This window comes from Cryptomeria japonica, chromosome 1, assembly GCF_030272615.1.
Source record: "Cryptomeria japonica chromosome 1, Sugi_1.0, whole genome shotgun sequence".
NCBI classification, from domain to species: Eukaryota; Viridiplantae; Streptophyta; class Pinopsida; order Cupressales; family Cupressaceae; genus Cryptomeria; species Cryptomeria japonica.
In genome coordinates this window covers 499673548-499696823 of record NC_081405.1, presented here as the reverse complement: position 1 = coordinate 499696823, position 23276 = coordinate 499673548, and the positions used below count along the sequence as shown (strand labels likewise).

The window sequence follows — 23276 nt, the reverse complement described above, 5'->3', positions numbered from 1 at the left end:
ATGAATGGGTTGAGACATAGCATACAAGACGAATTGAGTCTAACTACCCCTAGGAGTGTAGAAGAATGTTTTCAGTTGGCCACAAGAGCAAAAGAGAAGGTTAAAAGGAGGCAGGAGCAGCAAGTCAAGGGTAGAGGAAAGAACAATAGAGGAAGAGGAAACTTTGGAGGACGTAGAACACAATTCCAAAAGAATCAAGGGGAGACTAGTGGACAGCAAGAACAAACCAATGAGCAAAGAGGTGGATTCGGGGGCAGGAGATCTAACACAAGAGGCAGATTTGGAAACCAAGGAAGAGGATCAAATACATTCTCAAGGAAGTGTTTTCAATGTGGCCAAATTGATCACCCTGCTTGGAGGTGCCCGGACAAACCAAGTGCAATCTCATATGGAGGGGAAAGGAGGACACAAGTTGTTCATGAGGAAGAGGCAGAGAGTGTGAACTCACCATCATTGCTTGTAGAACCTGTGGTAGGGGGAAAACCTACTCATGAGGAGGACATTGATCAAGGTCCCAACCATCAAGGAACCACCACAAAGAAAATCTTCGTTTGGAACCACATGTATGGCACAAGATAAGGTATGTAAAGTGGTAATTGATTCCGGTTCGATTGATAATTTAGTTGCAGTAGAGATGGTAGAAAAGTTAAAACTAAAGAGGATCCCTCACCCCACACCATACAAGGTGTCTTGGCTAAATAAGGGTCAGCAAGTACTTGTCAATGAGCAGTCTTGGGTAGAGTTCAGTATTGGTCCTTAAGAGGATAAAATTTTGGGTGATATCATTCCCATGGATGTGTGCCACATCCTACTTGGCAGGCCTTGGCAGTATGATAGGGAAGCCCAACATGATGGAAAGAAGAATGTCTTTGTCATCAAGAAAGGGGGAGTATCTTATACCCTTACCCCATTAAAGGAAGATGAGAGTGCAGTCCATTGAGGACCTAGTGTAATGGTGGTGAAGGAAAAGGAGTTCATGAAGACCTTGGAAGAAGAGGAGTGTGGATACGCTATTGTGGGGAAACCAATCTCAGAAGCAGCAGATAATGACAGCAAGGAAGTCCCTAAAGAGGTGCAGACCTTACTTGATAAGTATGAAGGTATAGTAATGAAGGAATTACCTAATTCTTTGCCTCCCATCCATGATGTGAGTCATCATATTGACCTAATTCCTGGTGCAAGTCTTCCCAACAAGGTGGCATACAAAATGACACCTCAACAAAATGAGGAGATCAAGAAGCAGGTCCAAGAATTGCTTGATAAGGGCCTAGTGAGAAAGAGTTTGAGCCCATGTGCTATGCCATCTGTTTTGGCACCCAAAAAAGATGGAGATTTGAGGCTTTGTACAGATTCAAGGGCTATCAACAAGATAACCATTAGATATAGATTCCCCATTCCCCGGATGGAGGATCTTATCGACAGTTTGGCTAGAGCAAGGTACTTCACTAAAATTGATTTAAAAAGTGGTTATCACCAAATAAGGATCAAAGAGGGGGATGAGTGGAAGACGGCTTTCAAGACTAATGAAGGCCTATATGAATGGCTTGTCATGCCTTTTGGGCTATCTAATGCCCCGAGTACATTCATGAGACTCATGAATGAGGTCCTAAGAGACTTCATAAACAAGTTTGTGGTAGTATACTTAGATGGCATTTTGGTATTCAGCAATACAAGGGAGGACCATTGGAACACTTGGATAAGGTGTTAAGGAGGTTGGATGAAGAAAAAATGATGATCAATCTCAAGAAGTGTCAATGCATGAAAAAAGAGTTGGTATATTTGGGGTTTGTGATTTCACAGGGAACTTTGAAGATGGATCCGGAAAAAGTAGAGGCCATACTCAACTGGCCAACACCTAAATCAGTTGGGGAAGTCAAGAGTTTCCAAGGTTTAGCAAGTTTCTATCGCAAGTTTATCAAGAATTTCAATCATATTGTGGCACCCATGATAGACACCATCAAAGGAGAGAAGAGGAGCATATTCCAATGGACCAAGGAGGCTGATCAGAGTTTTGAGTACCTCAAGACAGGGGTAGCACATCAACCTATCCTTACTTTACCAGATTTTAATAAGGTATTCACAATAGAGTGTGATGCCAGTGGCTATGCCATAGGGGCAGTGTTGAGTCAAGAGGGGAAGCCAAAAGCTTTCTTTAGTGAGAAATTGAATGAAGCCAAAAAGAAGTATTCATCCTATGATTTGGAGTTGTATGCCAATGTGCACGCACTGAAAAAATTGAGACACTACCTACTACCCAAGGAGTTTGTGGTATACACAGATAACCATGCTTTGAGTTTCCTAAACAGTCAAGAGAGGTTGAGTCATCGGCACATGAACTGGGTAGAGCGATTGCAGTCCTATACTTTTACCATAAATCACAAGAAATGGCAAGCTAACAAGGTAGCTGATGCTTTGAGCAGGAGGACAATGATGATACAAGAGACCTGCAGTTTCAAAGTGTAGGAATTGATTCCTTAAGAGGTATGTATCAGAATCATGCAGACTTTCATGAAGCATTTGCTGTTTGTGAGCAGTCACAGGGTTAAATTCAAAGTGAGTATGCAGATTATGTAGTACAAGGTGGTCTTTTGTTCAAGGGGGCTCAATTGTGTGTCCCAAAGTGTTCCATAAGAGAGAACTTAATCAGAGAAAAGCATAGTGGCAGTCTAGGAGGACATTTTGGTTGTGACAAGACCTTGGATCAGGTCAAAAGATTCTATTATTGGCGGAGATGCATCTAGATGTGAAGAAGTTTGTGGAAGGCTGTGGTATATGTCAGAGAGAAAAGGGGTCAAGTTCTAATGTAGGGTTGTATCAACCTCTGCCCATACCTAATAGACCATGGGAAGCCATCAGTATGGACTTTGTTTTGAGTCTACCAAGGACCACAAGAGGATATGACAGTGTGTATGTAGTTGTGGACAGGTTCAGCAAGATGGCTCACTTCATTGCATGTAAAACAACTAATGATGCCTCTCACATTGCAAACTTATTCTTTAAGGAGATTGTAAGGATCCATGGATTGCCATTATCCATTGTGTCTGACAAAGATTCAAAGTTTATTAGACATTTTTGGAGAACATTGTGGAGAAAACTAGGAACCAATCTGACTTTTAGCTTTGCCTATCATCCTCAAACGGATGGGCAGACTGAGGTTGTCAACAGATCATTAGGCAACCTGCTGAGATGACTAACTAAGGAGCACAATCAATCATGGGATCTAATCCTACCGCAAGCAGAGTATGTATACAATGATTCAATCAACCAAAGCATAGGGAAGAGTCCGTTTGAAGTTGTCAATGGAGTGCATCCCAGAGGTATCTATGAATTGAGAGATTTGAGTGGAATGGATAGGAGTGCCCAAGGTGGAGACTTTGCAATAGCCATGCATGACATCCACAAACAGGTCAAGGAGACACTTGAGAAGAATGTGGACAAGTATAAGAGGAAGGCAGACTTGAAGAATAGAGATGTACAATGCAAGGTGGGTTATCTAGTATTGGCACATTTGAGGAAGGAAAGATAGCCAAAGGGCAAGTATACAAAGTTGATGATGAAGAAGATAGGGCCATGTAAAGTGGTTCACAAGTATGGCAATAATGCTTATGAGATTGGGGGGCCCATTCCGATAGGCATCCAATGCTTTGTTTGGTATAGCTATGCCAAAAGGGGGACATCAGGGTAAGTTTACTCTGTCGGGATTGCGGTAAAAGGTTACTTTGCCTGTATTAGCTACTCTGATGGGTGATAAAGACTTCGGTTCGGGATTGCTATCCCAACGTCAGTGTCCAGTATTGTTTTGTCTGGTCGGAATTGCTATTCCGATGTTAGTATCCAGTTTTGATTTTTCAAAGTGTGGGAGTCGAACAGTCATGTAGCCCAACGGTCTGTTGTGACCGCACGAAAGAGCACAAATTTGGTATAAATTGTATAACCAACGGTTGGAAACAGGGGATGTTAATATGTGAATACAAAATTTGAATTTTTGAAGTCTGATCATTGGCAACTAATTTGGAAGCTCATTCTTTTCTGCAATTACTCTATTTTCTGCACTTGTATGGTGTTGTATGGATTTGAATTAACTGGACAGTCATATGTATGAACAAAGCATCAAATTATCTCTCTTTTCCCAGTGATTTTGAATTTCAGATTCGTTGTGAGGAAGAAGTTTAGCCATTTGCACATGGTGACCTGGTTTGCAGGGTAACTAGGGTTTTAACCACGTTTCGACAATTCTCCCTCCCTGTTTTGCATCACCAACCCATGAAATGGTGAAATATTTAATGCACAATATTTTACGAATAATTCAATTAACAATATATTTATGGCATGACTACAAACAGGAGCTTGTCGGTACATGCATAGAAGGTGCAACTAATTCAAAACTTGTAGGGAGTCAGGAGGAAACACATTTGAGCCAGAGGTAGGCGATTTTTTGCTATAACATTGTTGCAAATACATTGTATAACTTCACACCATATAAATAGTTTTTACACAAAATTCAGCCAACACATACAAATAGATGAATAATCTATTAAATAAGATTTTCAATTTGTACATCACAAGGATCTTTCAATTATTAACAGGATAAAAAACGTTAAAAACTATTTTATTTTGGTGGGACTTTCATCCAAAGAGATAGTATTTTAGTTCTATATTTCAATTGTGGGCACAGTTCATATTTTGTGTCTACTTTATCACAGTTTAATTTTATCTATATTTAGATATTAGGATTTCTAGCAATATCTTGTCACACAGTTTAATTTTGTGTCTACTTCTCATCTACATTAAATGTCCTCATCATTCTTGATTTTCTACATAACTAAATTGTTACTGTGAAAATTTGGTCCAAACAACTGTCATGCCCCTACCAATTACAAGGGATCACAGCTTTAGAAAAATTCAAGATCATGGCCCTTCAACTTATAACCTAGGTGATTGATATGAAGGTGGCAGCGATCCTATAGAGGAAATAGATAAGATTAAATAAAAGATTATCATTGCCATTGGTTCCTAAAAGAATTCAATTAAAATCAGAGTTCCATGGAGTTCCCTGACAAAGGGATGGGTTTCAGGGATGAGGGGACCGAGGGCCTAAATTTGGGGATGGCGAGGAGATAGCGGGGCAACGGCGGTAGAATGGTGGTGGGGGGGTGGCGCTGATATACAAATTGGGGTGAATTGAAATCTTTGAGGCACAATCTGCAATATAATATCTTTGCAAGTGCCCCATGAAACGCAAAGTAGTTTTCACAAAGTTAAAGGTTGCAATCAATATGTAATGGCATGTGCCATATAGAAAGTGACTAGGCAGCGTCCCCAGTGGAGGTGGTAGAGGTGGTGGTGCTATGGTTGGACGTTACCCTCAATTCCCCAAGTCTTGAAAACCTACCCATACAAGAGACATGGGGTTTTTTGGGGAGAACACGTCCCCATGGAACATTGATTATAATTAAATCAAAATTCTCAAAACAACGATTAAGGATGATGGGTTGTGTTGGTGTACGTTTTATCATTCACCGAACAACATTAGAATAAAATGCCAAAGACACTCTACCCTCTCTTGAACAAAATCACTAAGTATGCCAAGATTGCAAAGACAAACCACATGGCGACTCCAAGGTTTATATGTGCGAACGGGTGACTTTATGTTGGATACCTTCCTTGGTTATGTATGCTGAATACAAGGGGGACTTACGTTCAACTAATATTGATCACAAGTTAGGACTTAGATGAATATAACAATGAATGCTCTCTCTTTTTTTTTGGATTTTCAATTTGGACTTCAAAAAAGGATAAAAGGATGAGGGTTTAGAAGTTCTATACTACACCTAAGAAATTGGGAGATGGTAGAGATTAGGTGAAACCAACCTACAATTCTTTGTTTCGCCACACTATGGACAACTAGACAAAGTAGGTGCAATCTTCTAAGGTTGTGCTTGAGATTTGTAGACTACGAATGATACCATCCAGCGAACAATATTCACCCAAAGTAGAAGTTAAGCATCCACGATATAAGCTCAAGCTAACTTTACACATTGAATAAAAATCATCTATTCAAAGAAAGTATGAGCAATAGTTTCACAAACCTATACTATCAAATCCTTCATTCATTTAACAACTTTGAAAGCAAATTTACTCTAAACAAAACTATTCTATTGTTGAAGAAAGATATGCAACCATATGATAATAATAAGGCTTCAAAGCAAACTGCAAATGAACTTATATTATCAAGATAGCTCTAAGCAACAATTTCATAAATCTTTTCACAACAAAATGAAATGAGAGAATGAGAGTTTATATAGAGTTCCTGAAAACAAATGAAAGACCGAGATCGATCTAAGATCAACGACTGAGATTAAGACAACACGTCCCTAATTAGGGTTTCCCAAAATTACATTAAAGATAAATGCATGCTAGACAAGTGGCGCAAGGAGCTATCTCTTAGGAAGGCACATCCCTATCCTTGCGAGTGGCAGTGTGTTCAATGAATTTGGACACGATCAGGCCAAGCTCTTCCATGGTGACATGTGGCAGCATATTGATCCTGTATTCCCACCTGTCCAAGTCGTCTGCACAAGCACCAAATGCAATCTCCCATTCCAACTCTTGTTTTTGGAAGGCATCCCGAATGGATAAGAAATTCGATGCCTTTCAAATTCTGCTTGAAGACTGGTCCAATGATGACAAAGAAAATTTCCTGAGTTCTGAGTTTGAGATTTTCCAGCCACATATCATTTTCTCGGATGGTCTCCTTTTCAAGTAAATCAACAATTACAAGGAAAATTTTTCTTTGTATTTCTTTAATCTTCTCTTCGGCCTTAACACTATCAACCTTCACTCTCTCCAGGACCTCGCTTCGTGCAACCAATGCCCAATGCCATGCATTGAAATCATATGCAGCTCCTACTGCAATTATCTTTTCGTCAATCAATTTTTGTTTAGGAATCCTTTTCGATACTCTAAGGCATGGGATAATTCTATCCTGAACATCCTGAAGGTCAACCCATGCTTCTGCCATGCTTGCAATTCTAGAGAGCAAAGAGGAAGTTTGCCCGTATATCAGCATCAATCTATCCACAAATGTGGCTGCTTCTCTTTTGCTTGCCATCCATTCTTTAGTCTCTCATGTTGTCACTTTTTCTTCTTCAAAATTTTCAATTGCTTCATGTGAGGAATTCAAAAGTGGAGGAGTTGTTGGATTGCCTTGGTTAAGTGGCTTGGTCAAGTGTTGAATGTATTCCTTCAGGCACTCATTTTCCCTTTTGTATTCTCTCTTCTTTCCAACCTCTTTGTCTAGTCTTGCCTTCATGGAAGCGACTGAATTGTCTAAGTCTTCCATCTCTTGACCCTTTGTAGTTGGTCCCAAGTTGAAAGTGGTAATTTCATACTCCTGATGAGTAATATCTTCTTTTGACTTGTCCACTTTTGGTACAGCAATTTGAATTGTATGATAGCCTGTCTCATCTCTCTGGATTGTGGAAAACTTCCTGGTAGGCTTCTTTGTAGCAACCTTCCCTAATTTGGCCAAGAAATCGACCGTGTCATCTTCTTCTTCTTGGACTTCCACTGGTACTTTTACTTTCAACCTTTATTTCAACCAATCAAGAATCGTGGGTTGTTCAATGCCTTCCTCTTCCTAATTACTTTCTTCACATGGAATATCTTGAGCTCCTTGAAGAGCAGAAATAATTTCCTCCTGAAATTCATCGCCCAGAATATCCATTTTGTTATCTGATTCCAATATTTTTGTTTCTGTAGGAGATGGTGGTTCTTCTTCCTCTTGTTGGATTGACATCACATTTCCTTCCTAGATTGGTGAAGGGATCTTCAATTCTGCTAATGGCTCATCCTCAATAGTCAATACATCGTTCACATTCCTAGATACTACAGAATGGGATGGCTCTGATCTTTGCTTCTTTTGAACAGGTTGCCCACTAACAACCTTCTTTCCTTTTGTTGTCGAAGAGCCCTCAACTGCTTCCTTCCTTTTCCGAGAGTTAATACTTTCAATTGGCTCGACATTTTGGGATGCTTCCGCATTTGAAGAATATGACTCCATTTCGCCCATCAAGATATAAGTAAGAGTCAAATGTCTTCGCCTTAGCACTTGGACTTGCTAATCAACCCACCATTGTGAATATTTGATGAATGGCCGCATCAAGGTGGCTAGATCTGTGAGCTCTGGTTCTGACCATCGTACAGGAGGAAGAGGCCAATTCTCATCAAAGCACGGTTGAACATATTCTCCATCACCCTCTAACTAATCAAGCACACGAAAAATCTCAGTTGTTCTGATCAAGCTTACTAGCAATCTAGACCATTGTCTTTTCCTGATGTCATACTCGTCTACGGCATTCGCCCAAAAATCCTCCAAATCAACCCTATGTCTATATTTTTCTCCATTCACCAATCCAATATGATTGTGTGGATCGAAATCAGCCCTAGATCGGTAAAGTGTGAATGGATACCACTGCATCTCTAATCTAGCACTCTCAACTGCCCGTGTTGTTGGACAAGACTCCAACATATTTCCGATGAAAAATGGAAAGGAAATGGCTGCTTTCTGCTTGGTTCTTTGGAACCCTTGATACGTTTCCAATTGCCTCAGAACTTCTAGCAAGATCATTCTATTAGTGGGATAAATTGGAAGTCGATAAGGACATCCGGTAAATCCCTGGACTCTTATGTATGTAAATCTTGGAAACTAGATAAACCAGGATCCATACTTGCTTATCAGGCTCTTGGCTTCTAGAGTAAGCCTCTAATGGATTCCTCCTTGCAATGTTCTGGTGATATACATTAAGAATGCATCATTTACCCGCTTGAAGTGGGCCTTCTCAGTAAGCTGCAGTTGTGGATACCAATCATAGAACTTAAATTCATTTTCACATTGCCTACTATACCTTTGCAAATCAATCCAGTGTATCTGTAGTTTCTTGCCAACAAATAGACAATGTAGGAGCTCATGTAAAAGGATTTCATCCTTTCCAAATTTTTCAGTTGCTCATTCAGGTTATCACTGATTATCCTGGACCAATTAAACATTTTGACCCCAGAGGTGATCTCATTGATAAAATAATACATCCATGTTTCAAATGGTGCACCTTAGGGCTTCTCATTACTCTAATTCAGCAATAAAATAATATCACCATATTCCTCCTTGAAGTCCGTGCAAAGCAATTTCTTTGGCACTTTCTTGAGGCTAGGCCTTGGCTTTTCTAACCATGACTTATTGACATTTGTCACGCAGAGCTCAAGCTGGTCTTCATAAAGTCTCCTAGTTTCTTCCTTAGTTTTATAGGAAGTCTGGCTGTAATTTGGTATCCCAAATGCTTCCTGGATGGCTAATTTTCAAGATGAGCCAAAACTCTTCCATCCGGTGCAACGATTTCTCTCTCTTGGACATTGTAGTGTATGGCACATTCAACCATAAGCTCAGCACATTCCATAGCTGGTGGAAATTTAGTTGCTTGAACAATGCCATTTCTCATCATCTGGCGAGCAATAGGTGTTGGCAAAAATCCATCTTGCCCATACATTCTCCTCTTGAAATCTTTGAAGTCCACATGCCCAAGGTTGGTGTCTGTGACATTTTTCCACTTGGAATTGATCTTTGACTCCAGTTGCAACCCTTTATTGGCGAACTTCATTTTAGTCTTTTTTGATGGTCCTCCTTTAGTTGTCATCAACTTGTAATACACATGAAATTTTAACATTATTTCCAAAAAAATTGAAGATTCTAACTCTGATTTTTTGGACTCTTTTGCTCGAAAATTTCACTTTCAGTCTGTCATAAAGCTAAATTTATGTGAAAAATCAGACTGAATGGACAAATTTGGCTAAATACTTAGTAAATTTTGCGAGAATAAGTGAATAAGACAGAAGAAGGATAAAATAATTCAATCAAACTCAGATTCCAAACCTTCAAAATTGCACTTGTGACTGAAAATCTATCTTCAATTCTGAAAATTGTCTTTAACTCAAAAAAAGCACTTTCTTTTCTGGAATTTATGTCCTTCAACTCAGAAATTCTACTTTTTCTTCAAGAATTCCTTTTCCAAAATCATTCTTTCATAAGCTTGAGAGAGAGAGAAAACCTCTTCACAATCGAACTCCAATCTTCAAATTTGATAATGAATTGAAAGTGACAAATTGAATGGATATAGAGTTGAAGAGTTTGATTTTTAGAAACTTCATGCTTTTTTTTGTTTTATGGTTTCCTTAGGTCCATCGAACTTGGACTTGTTTTATTTCTTCTAAAATGGAAACTCAATCTTCTCCTCAAGAGAGTTGGCATAGAACCTTCTAAATCCTTCTCTCAAATTCAAAAAAATTTCCAAGTGTTGGATTTTTGAAAATTGTTCTAAGTGTTGGACATTTTGAAAATTTCTTGGTTAAACCTTTGTCCATGGCAAACTTGTTATTTCTCATGTCATTTCCTTTCTCTTCTTGGCAAACTTGATCGTCTTCATGCCAATTTTACCTAGGCAAACTTCTTATTTTCCAAGCCATACTTCATTTGATCATTGCTTTTTACTTTGGCGGACTTCACCTTGGGCTAACCGCCTTGACATTCCTCCTAGGCAGACTTCATAATATCTTAGACATTGTCCACTTATGCCTAGGTCGGACTTTGCTATGCCTTGGACATTCTTTTCAAGTGCTAGGCAGACTTTCTAACTTCCATGCCATTTTTACCTTTAATGGACTTTGTAGATGTTTAGACTTCTTGACCAAGGCGGACTTTAGCATGGTCTTGCCATCTTTCTCCCTAGCTAGGCAGACTTGACCTTCTTCACGCCATGCCAAACCTTGTGCGAGATTGATGGCTACTTTTCTAGGGTGGACTTTGGCATGATCTGGCCATAAGGTGGGCGGAGTTTACCATTGCTTGGACATTCTCTTTACCTTGCTGGGCTGACTTCAACCTTGTCCTACCATTCATGTGGGTGGACTTCATGACTTCCAAGACAAGTGTGAATTCTTCTTTGGGCGGACTCTAAGAGCCATTGGACATTGTCTTGAGGGCGGACCTTGCAGCTGCTTTGCCATGTTTTTCTCCTTTGCTTGTGGGTGAACTTCATACATCCATTGCCCTCCCTGCCTTTGGCATGGCAGAATTCATGTCTGGCTGGCCATCTTTGCCTTGGGTGGACTTGAAGGTTGGCTGGACAATATTTCATCCTCACGCCATCTCCTACCTTTGCCATCTTTATTTGAACTCATCCCTGATACAGACACTTAATAGACTTGCTCAACCATGCATGCTTATCGGGAACAAACCCTTGCCTAGATATTTTACCCTGCTTTTTACACTTGGAGACACAAATTTTTTATTTTGAAGATGGGAATGCTGATGCCATGACCCGAGGGACCCAATCCTAGGTCTACTTTCAAAAAAGCAGAAAAAAACAAAAAGCAAGCCAAAAAAGTTGCTTCTCAAATTGGTCGCAAAGTGCCAAAAATTAAAAAAGCAAAAAAAGCAAAAAAGCAAAAAAGTAGAATCCCTAAAAAATATGGTGTCAGAATTGGCCCTAAGCAATAGTGATCTTCGTCCGTTGGGCTTTCTGAGTGCTTTGGTGGTGTCCAAACACTGATCGGGGCATGATTTCTCTATTTGGCTTGGATGACTCTTGGAAAACTCTAACTCAAACTCTCGAAAAAGAAAGACTTATGAAATTGCAAAGCTAAGACAAAGCCCTAAAAAGCAAACAACTGGGGGTCCCCATTTGTAATGGGGCGATGTGTGAAATAGGTCACAACAGGTTGTACTATTTCAAAGGGCAATAATTGTGAAGGGATGTGACTACCTCAATAATAAAATATAAAGGAGATCATTTCTTGGGAAGAGATCATCATTCAAGTATTCACTAATCAATCCATCAAGAAATATCAATCAACAAAGATCAATAAAGCAATCAGCAATAAACCAATCAAGCACTCAAGCAATCAATCTTGAATTTGAAGAAGTAATTTGTAAATAGGGAGGACAAAAGACCCTTCCAAGTTCATGAGAGATTAAGGACAGAAACCCTTATTTCTCTTATCAAATTTGGACAAAAACCCAAATCTTGGTCAAGAAAGACAAGAACCTTGAATACTCTTGACAAGTTAAGCACAAAAACCCTTAATATTGCCACTGCAGAATTAGGGACTAAAACCTCTGATTCAGAAGATTTGAAAGCATTTCCAAAAAACTCAAGATATTATTGATTTTCAGAAGTATATCATGATTTATTGATCTTAATATTATAATAAATTCAGAATTTTTGACAAAGCCATTATAACTTTAAGTAAGGATTATTGTTTTTACGCAAAAATCGGGAATATCCTAAAATGGGGGGTTACAATTGGTATCAAAACATTGATCCTGCCAGCCTACGGATCTAAAAAGTACTATATGCAATCAGGCCAAATAGCTCAATGAGCCTTGGAAAGAGAGAGGAAAAAACTGGAGGCAACTAGCAACCAAATTAAAGGTAATAAATTGAGCAATCGTGAGGCAAATCAAGAGAATGATTTGAAGGCTTTTATGCAGTGACAAGAACATTCAACACAATTGCTTCTCCAAAAACTTCAAAATATGAATAATATAACCAGTGCTCTTAGACCTACACAAGCCAATGGAAGAGATGTTAATTAAAACCATTCTGAAAATAACAATAGAACTTCATTGAGATCACCACCTAGAGTAACCCAGCCTACATTCTTACCTAGAATGAGCAGTCACAAAAAAGAAGAAGAATCAGACATGGCAACAAATGGCTTTGATGAATGTATAGATGCATACTCAAGACTTATCCAGATCTTAGAAGAGAAATCCCATTTAGAGAATATTATAAAGCAAGATCAAGAAAAATTTCAAGAGGAGAAAATAGACAAACTAACAAAAATTTGCAGCAAAGATTAAGTAAGATGACTCCCCACTTTTGATGGTTCACGAAAGGCATTAGCATGGGTCCAAAAACAAGATACTTATCTTTCTCTTAGCCTTATGACGGAAGACAAAGCTACTAAATTTGCCATTCTTCACTTAGAGGGGCAACACATGAATGGTGGCATCATCGGCTAGTTAGACAGGGGCATCATCTATTTGTAATATACACCAACTTCACACAAAGACTCGTAAAAAGATTTGCTAAGAAAAAACCCGAAGATGCATTTTGAGTTAACACAACTAAGGCAACAAGGTACAATGGAAGAATATTTAATAAAATCCCAAAGAATCTTAGTCATGGTGCCAAATATTACCGAAAATAGACTCGATTTTATTCATCAAAGGACCCTTTGAATCACTTAGGGGATTGGTCCAAGCTTTTGAATCATCATCTCTACAAGATGCTATTTGAAGGACTTTAAATTTGGAAGACAGCACACCTAAAAACAAGACATATACAAAGAATATGCCATCAAGGTTGCATAAGCAACCCTTTTACAAGGACAATTGGCAACCAAGAGTATTATCTCCTTCCAACATGATGGAAGAAACCAAGAAAGAGCTTCAAATGAAGAAATTGTGTTCTAATTATAGAGAACAAAGGGAGCCAAGCCATCGATGTTCCAAGAAGGGACAAGTACACCACATAGAAGCAATGGCAGATGAATAATTGGAGGACAAAGAACTTGAACCCAAAAGGAAGAAGAAGAAACAAGAAAAAGAGTTTGCAAGTGGCACATTGGCAACACTTTCAGGTGCACACAAGTATCACCCTTTTAGAATTCATAGTGTTTTACAAGGTCAAAAGCTGACTACCCTACCTTAGTTGATAGCAGTGCTATGCATAACTTCATTGATGAAGGTCTAGTGATGAAGATAAAATTTATGGCTGAAAACTTTCAAGGTTTCAAGGTAGTTGTGGCTCACGGTTTTGCTACCCCTTGCACACAAAGAATTCAGCAGCTAAAAATTACTTTGGGAAGACAGCAAATAAGTGAAGATTTCTATGTGGTAAACATGGGCGGTACAAATGTGGTTTTGGGCATTCAATGGTCACATTCATTAGGTAGCTATTATAAAGATTTTCAAAAGATGGAACTATATTTCCAACATAATGGCAAGGAAGTAATTCTACAAAGTATATCAGATGTGTCTCCCAAGGTTGTGTCATCCAAAAGGATGGAGAGAGCATTTAGACATTGACAAGTAGAATGGGTAGCACAATGTGTGATCCTTGATAGATTTTCAGCCAAATAAGGGAAGACTACTCATATTGATATCCAATCTATCTTAGAAAAGCATAGGGGGGATTTGAGCAATATTCCATTGGAATTGCCTCCTAAGAGGGGTTCCGAGCACACCATCGAACTAGGAGAGGGCTAAAAACAAATCATTACCACACCTTACCACCACCCAAAGAAATATAAGGAAGATATTGAGAAAACAATTAAGAAATTACTTGAGATGGGGCATATACAACCTAGCTCTATTACTTTTGCTTCTTCCATAGTATTGGTGAAAAAGAAAGATGGTTCTATGAGGATGTGTGTGGATTATAGGCAATTAATAAAAAAACTATTAAATACTAACATCGCATCCCTAGAGTTGATGAATTAATTGATGAACTCCATGGTGCAATACACTTCTCTAAGATAGATTTACATTTCAGATACCGTTAAATAAGAATGAGAGAGGATGCTCCTAAAATTGCTTTCAGGTGTCATATCGAACATTTTGAATTTCTAATATTACCATTTGGACTAACTAATGCCCCGACTACATTCCAATCTTGCATGAGCCACATATTTAGTAAAGTGTTAAGGAAATGTCTTTTGGTTATCCTTGACAATATATTGATTTATAGTAAAAGTTTGGAAGATCACTTAAGGCATCTTGATGAGATACTGGGAATACCTGAGCAATAGTCACTACTTGCTAAAGCATCTAAATGTGAATTTGGCATGACTAAAATCTTGTATTTAGGGCATAAGATCAATGCCCAAGGAGTTATTGTGGATGAAGAGAAAATCAGAGCAATAGTAGATTGGCCTCAACATAAGACTTTAACACAATTAAGGGGATTTTTGGGACTCTACAGTTATTACTGTAGTTTTTCAAAGAATTTTCAAGGGTAGCTGCTCCATTCACAAATTTAACAAAGAAAGGTGCTTTTTCATTGAGTAAGGAGGCACAAAGAGCTTTTGACAAGCTTAAAGAATAATGAGTTCTTGTCCAGTATTGGCCATTCCAAATTAATCTATTCCAGTTGAATTAGAATGTAATGTTTCAGGAGAAGGTATTGGAGCCATATTAATGAAAAATAAACATACAATAGATTTCAAGAGTTGCAAGATTAGGGAAACAGAAAGGAATTATTCTATTTATGACAAAGAGATGCTAGCTATCATGCATGTGCTAGCCAAGTTCAGACAATACCTAGTTTGTAAAATATTTATTGTTAAGACCGACCATAACAATCTAAGATTCTTCTTGAGCCAAAAGGATCTAAATGATAGACAGCAGAAATAGGTTAGCAAGTTGCAAGCCTATGATTAATGTTGTATACATGAAGGGAAAGAATAATGTTATGGTTGATGCTTTATCATGAAGGCATCACTTATGATCCACAATGGATATTTTTACAGAATGCGAAAATTCAATACCAATAGAAGAATCAGATTCAACAACATTTCAAAGAGACTGGACAGATTCTTCTTGGGCCCATCATGGTGGAATAGTGACATAAATTTCAGAACTCAGATTCTCCCAGTGGCTTTATTGGATCACCTTCCAGTTCAGATTGATTTTGACACATGAAAAAATAGGCAATGGCTATTTTAAATTCTAGAGTTTGTGGTGGCGTTATCCTAATATCATTAGTCATCTCAAAACATGGTGGAGGGAAAGCAACATTTTCAAAGGTATGCACAGTTATTGCTTTATGAAAAGATTACAATTCATCAAAAGTAAAATAAAGGTCTGGAATAAGGAGTCATTAAGGAATATTTTTGCCAAAAAAGATGTTGGCATTGAAGTTGTCATTGATGTCAACATGTGTGTGTGTAGATCTGATGAAGTTGCTGAAGAATTGTTGTGATCAAGTTGATGGCAGAGTTGAGCAGGTTGCAGTTTGTGTCAGATCAGGTTAGCTATACCGATCAAGTGTTGTGCAGGTGATAACTGCTCAAGTGGTCGTATCGGAATAGCTAGGCCGGTATTGAGTCGTGTGGAAGAAATGGCTATCGGCATAAGTCAGGCCGATGTCTAGTCGTGTGCAGTTTCTTGTCTATCGAAGTATCCTATGCCAAATACAAAATATGTGCTACTTATCGGGATAGCTGAACATAGGCGAAGTAGCATTTTCGTGTGATACCGATAGAGTAATCTACTCCAATATCATAGTATCAAAATAGCTATGCTGACTTGGAGACTGAGGATACCTATCGAAGTAGCTTTTGAAGGCAGGATAGTGAATTTCTACTAGGCTAATAGACCAAGCTATGCCGATAGATGAAAAAGTAGAAAAGACCCATTGTTTAGTTCATTAGAATAACATATGTCGATGTGGAGGAGGTCTTTGGAGTTCGGTGTCAAAGTAGCTATGCCGATGCAGGTTCAAGTTGAGTCATCAGAAAAAGTCTGTACAGACGGTATAACATCCAAAAGCTAATCCGATAGTGTTAGCTATTCCAATGGGTGTGCATTTCGAAGTAGCCTACGCCAATGAAGTTTGTCACTGCAGAGTATGCACTTCAGGATACCTATGTCGATAAAGGGACGTAGACAGTGTGGCATTGGAATAAATAGTTCGGTCGTTCCAACAAGTTTTTCCTATGCCGAAAGTGATGGTCATCCCGATAAGTGGTTGTTTAGCGTGAAGTCCTTTAGTTCGGGGTGACCTATACCGATAAGGTCAATCAACATGGAGATTCTTTGTTCGGGATAGCTTATGGCGACACGTGAAATCGAAGGTGAAGATTTCATCGGAGTAACTCATGCGGATGAGAGTGATCGAAGGCATCAAATGGCCATCGAGATAGGTTGTGAAGATGGAGTAAGTACTAGAAGTCTGCCTGACAGTGATTGTTATGCCGATGAGTGGACAAAGTGTTACATCAGGGTAAGTCACACCGATAAGAATGGCAAGTTGAGATGAATGATCGAAGTAACCAATAACTATCGGGATAACACTTCAAGGTCCAACCGACTGTTAAAACTATACCAATAGAGCTTTGAGAAATCGACATCGAGATAGCTATGGTGATGAACATGAGAAAAGAGAGAGATCCAATTGACAAAGAAAGGTCACGATAAGTGTTTATTGAAAACCCGATAGGTGCGATATGTCTGCATAACACGAAGGTTATTCACAGCATAGAGTTTGACCAATCTGAGCAGCCCGATTATCCACATGGACAATGACCGACCTTGACCATCTGATCCGGATGAAGAGAATGAAGACATGTGGCTCCCTAATGAACATAGAACAAATCAGATATGCAGAAGCTAGTGATGGTGGATTTCAGCATATTAGTTGTCCATCTTCTTCAGGGTAGGTCAACAGAGGATAGAGGTGCAGTAATGGCGAACCTATTACAGGTGATTGCAGGGCTCGACATGATCAATTGAGGAAAACCCAAATCTGTGAGACAAATTGAGTTTGCTAAATATAGCAAACTAAGTATAGAGAGTAGTTGGAGAATTCATTAATGGTGAATCCAGTGGCAGACAGGTGCACGGCTCACGATGATCAATCAGATCTTATGAGCAGATACATAGATGACCGTGCTAAGATCAAATAGTTGCAGCAGTGTTGACAGAAGGTAGTGGCAAATCTGATATGATTCGACAAGAGCAGATGAGGCGGCTGAGTTGGCAGAGTCGTGAGGACAGTTGGCAATTCAGACAAAGTAGATCACAAAGATGATGTGGCATGTGAAACTGCCACGATGCCAACAATGAAGGTTGAATCTAGTAGATTGACGACTTAGATTCAAAGTTGATCATGAACACAGGTTGGCGCATCTGGAAACTTGAATTGCCAACTGGGAGAATGATAACCAACTAAATGGACGACCACAATGAAGAGTAGAGCAGGGCAGTGAATGTGATCTGACTGGGGTAGTTTGCTCGCAGTGAGAGAGACTAGATAGAGAAAGAGCGGTTGCAGAAATAGAAAAAGTGAGAGCTGGATAAGTTTGATGAAGTGCTTGTTGCTAACGTGACAGAGGTGAATAGTGAGGGTTGAGTTGCAGCCGAATTGATAAGTGGATTGTTGCAGAAGCACTGAAAAGAGATAGAGTGCAGCAGAGACGGAGAGATAGCGAGTTGCAAAGAACAGATAGTGGTGCGGTGTGGTAGCAGGGTGAAAACGCAGAGAGTAGAATAGAGAGAAAGTGTATTGAGAGCAGCAGTGATCAGAGTGCAGATAGTGCAGCAGAGGGAAAGCAAAACAGAACACAAAGCAGAGAATAGAGCAGAAGGTAGAGAGCTGTGATACACAGAGTGCAGCTAGCTGCGCTTAAAGCCTAGGGATAGAGAGCAGAAAAGAGACAAGTCAATCTCAAGAGTAGATCTGTAAGGTGTTACAAAATCTCATTTGTAACAAGGTGCATAAGTTGTATTTGTAATTAGATTCATTGTATTCTCTGAGTGGGTGCTCAGAGCTAGGGGTTGGTGCCCTAAATGTTGTAATCAATTTTACCTGTGAGGTTGGATTGGAGCAGTAGACTCCAGCAGCATTTCTCGCCGAGGTTTTTCCCCATCGTGAGTTTTCCTCGTATGCACTTGTGTTATGGGTTGTCTCTTATGTGTGTGTGCTCATGTGTTAAATATCTCTGCTCATGGTTGTGTGATTAAAGTAATTGTTGCTTAGATCTTTTAGAAGCTTAAAGTTTTTATTCATAACCACCGATTCACCCCCCTCTCAGCGGTCCATTGTAATATCCCCTGTCCTAATTATGATTGAAAACAAGGAATGTTTTCTGTCCAAGTTGCGAGTTATGCAGTTCTGAAGTTTGTGTGATATGCTGACAGAGTTTTCAGATTGTAATGATGACCAATACACATGAATATCTTACGAATAATCAGCTCTTAAATGACTCTTTTGACTGATTTTTAACTTGAGATGTATATACAACTATCACATGTTGATACATGTTAAACTAGGCCCAAAACCACAAGCTAACAGCAAACTGGCATTATGACAACAATTGTCATACACTCTCAGACTAGCAATATATGAATGCAACCTTATATTCTTTCTTTCATTCGAAAAGAGGTTTCAACCAGTCCTTACAATGATGCTTATAGAGATCCAAACTCAACCAATTATTGACTCATAATTTTCTGAGTACATAGGCAGCCATGACTTCATACATAGATATTATTAAATATACACTGAAAAACAACACCAAATTGAACCTGGTTTAGACGCCTTGATGAAAGGATGAAGAAGCAACCAATATCCTGTTTGTTGGGCAAGCTTAATCATCAAAATGAGGTGTTTCCCAAAATCGCCCCTGCTGTCATGGATGGTCTGATCACCAATTAAATATCAGCTGCTAGGCCTCAAACTCCCCTCTAAAATGTTCGCCCTTCTACACAATGGTAGCGCTGACATTGGGAATGTGATTCGATGCCAAATGTATGAGCCAAAGACAAGGGTATAATCTGACTGCTGCGACTTTGCTTCAGACTGATATATTAATGAAAGACTGCTACAAGTTCATTATTTATTTACCAGATTGTTCGCCCTTATCTCTTAAGTGAGGCACTATTCTCCAAAATGAGACTCAATGCCCATAAGGTCAGCTACAAGCAAAATCATGGGTTCTTATATATCTGATGCCAATTATCTCAGACCTCAAATGGCAGCCGAATTCCGATTATAACTCCTCCAATTGCCTCTACAAATTATCGCCCTTTGCTTCCAATGATGAATAACCCCTCCAAGTGTCCCTTGAATGCTCCAATGAAGAGTTATGTGCAAATCAATGGAATAGAGGGTGAAGTCGATTTAGATATCAGACCTGCAAGTTTATCAATCTAAACACACTTCTACCTTCAATCACCTATCAAAGAATCGCCTTCTTATTTTAGTGAAGATTGATGCACATGGGCACTCAAATCTGAAATTTTGTGGATGTCATGAATACCCATCCACCAAGAAAGGTACAGCAAACTCATTAAGCACAAGTGAAAGGACTGATTTGTCCTTCCCAACCACCATAAACTCGTTATGCACAATGTGGAAAACTGAGTATCTACCACTCTCAGGAAGAAGAAACTAGGGTTTCGTCCAGCCCTTCTATCAATCTGCTGAAGGTTTGCATCCTCAGAGATTCAACTAATGCAACGCATTAGACAGTTTATCAAATCCAAATCCATTCTCCAATGATCATACAATGAGGCTCAACCTTTATTTATCTTTTTTCTCCATACGTCTCATAAACTTCTAGAGGATTCTAGAAATAATATTATTTCATTTTAGTGACTTTATAATTAATTATTTTATTTTAAGTCACTAATTAATTAATTAATTAAATATAAAGTCACCCCTTTTATTTTTAATTTATTTCATGACTTTATAAGAAATTAATTGATTAATTTCTCCTTATTTCTCCACTTAGCCAAAAGGCTAAAACTTCATAAGAGGCTAGAAAAAATGGGGACATTACATCCATTGTGTTCCAACAAAAGATTTGGTGGAAAATGAGCTTCTCACTATAATCAAAAAGGTTATAAAAAATGGTATGTTCAAGGAAGACTTTGGAAAGGAGAAAGAACTAAAAAAGTCGTTAGCTGAGCTCTTGGCTGGAGAGGAGGAATTTTGGAGAGACAAGGTTAGGGAGTCGTGGGTTATGGCTGGTGATGGAAACACCAGATTCTTTCATGCAGCAATGAAGGCAAAACGTTCTGCCAACAGAATTGATGGGGTCATGAAGTCTAATGGGAGCTAGATAAGGGATGGTAGAGGCATCAGTGAGGATGTCGTCCATTAATTCCAAAATCTTCTGGAAAGTACAAGTGCAACAAGCGAGGGCTCAAAAAATGAAATCTTGAATGTTATCCCTAAAATCATCGCCGATGATGATAATGGTATGCTCCTCAAATTGTTCACATTGGAAGAAATCAGTAAGGCTTCTTTTCAATTGGCCCCAAACAAAGCCCCAGGACCGGACAGGCTGCCAGCTAAATTCTACCAGAAGTGCTGGCATTTTTGGGGGGAAGACTTTCTCAGATTGGCAGAGGACATCAGGAAGACTAAGAGATTTGTCAGAGATCTATACAACACAATCATTGTGTTGATACCCAAGAAGGAAGTTTGTAAAACAATGGCTGATTACAGCCGATTTCACTCTGTAATTCTTTGTATAAAATTGTGACTAGAGCTCTTGCCACTAGGCTTAAACTGGTATTGTGAAAACTCATAGCAGAAGAACAAAATGGTTTCACCCCTAAGCGTGAAATCTCAGACATTATAATCTTGGCGGTTGATACTATTCATTCAATCAGGGCTGATAGAATGAGTGGGATGATCCTCAAACTAGACATTAGTAAGGCATAGGATAATGTCAATTGGGAGTTTTTGTTACAAGTTTTGAGCAGATTTGGCTTCGAAAAGGCATGGATCAATGTGATCCGAGGATGTATCACAACCCCAAGGTACTCAATCTCGGCTACTAGAACTATTCATGGCTTTTTCAAAGCCACCAATGGTCTTAGACAAGGAGATCCAATATTGCCTTTCCTCTTCGTGTTGAAGGCAGAAGTCTTGGGCAGGATGATTAGGCAAAAGAGACAGTTGAGATTATGGAAAGTAGTAATACATGGTGATTTGGACCTTATCACCCACACTCAATTCACGGATGACACCACATTATTTGGTGAAGCATCAATTCGTGAGGTGAAAACAATCAAAGAAACGCTGGATATATGTGAAGCCGCCTCGGGACAAAGAATGAACAAAGAGAAATCTGAAATATTTTTCAACCAACAACTTTGCATTTTGATTTTGAAATTCCCTGTTTAGGATTGTATTTTTCAATTTGGACTTCCATGCCACACAAGGATTGCACTTGAATTTTACACCTTTTGTCCAAGGATTTTTACACAAAATCTTCCTTATTTTCCCTTCCTATCAAGGTCCAAAAATCCAACCTTAACAAGGAATCTAGGTATCACATCCTTGGAACTTCTCTCCTTTCCACACTTTAACACTTAAATTTTTTCAAATCCTTGACAATTTTCCTTGACAAAACTTTTGCAACATTTTTTGCAATTTTGACAACTTCTCAGTCTTGACGTTTATTCATAGATTCTGGACTTGAAACTTGAACTCCTAACTCAATCATGCCTCAAGGACAAGACGTTACACTCTAACTCATTTCAAGGATTGATCAAAGCGTTATTCCTAGACTGACAAGACATTATAAAACCATCTCACAAACAAAGGCTAAAGACTAAAACTATTGCCAAGCTAAAACAACTAACCAAAAATGACTAAGCTAAGAAGCTAAAAAGAGGGGGGGGGCATTTGCAATGGGGCGTGTGTTTACAACACAAAAGGTAGCATAGAAGAAGTAATCCTTATCATGAGATTTTTCATTAAGAGACATTTTGTTTACTGTAATATAAGGTACTCACTACTCTCTACCCCTTACCTATCTTCTTATTTTGGAGGAATTTCTTTGTGAGCTATTCCCCAAGTTTTTTTTATGTGTTCCTAGTTACTTAATCTATGATAGAAGAGCACTGGCTAGATAGCTTCAGAGACTCTCTCATGAGGTGATTTTAACCTCACAAACAAATCCAAAGCAGCTTAAATAGTCATTGACACCTCCAAATTTGTGTTATTTAAACTCAAGCAGCTCGAGATCTTAGCCAACTTTGGCTTAAAGTCATAATTTTAATGAAATGACATGATTTTTTGTGCTTTTATTTTTGTTGAATTTTTTTATTAAAAACTACTAATCATTTTTGTAAAGTAGCAATTTACATTTTTTAGATATTATTTTATCATGTTTTCCTTTTTTAGAATATATTACTGTATTTTAAAAAAATGTTAGCATTGCCTTTTTTGCCATAGATATATAGTACTTACATGATACATCAACAAATATATGTCAGGTTTGTGTCAATGGCCTGTATTGTATATAATATCGTCTGAGCATAATGTTGAAAATCTATGTACAAAGTTTCATGTACATTTTTGGATACCAAGCTTATCTAGTAGAGTTTCTGGTTAAATGATACAATAAGTAAAATCTAAAATTTGTTATTTCTATCAGTTTAATAATAGTATTTTTTACTCATTAAAATGAAAAGATGAACA

At 38.6% G+C, this 23276-nt stretch overlaps 1 protein-coding gene across 3 annotated transcripts in view; it reads right to left on the bottom strand.

The window, feature by feature from the left end:
- The window catches only part of LOC131073520 (uncharacterized), a 126061-nt gene that overhangs the window by 7588 nt on the left and 95197 nt on the right, over nt 1–23276 (bottom strand). The window lies entirely within an intron of this gene.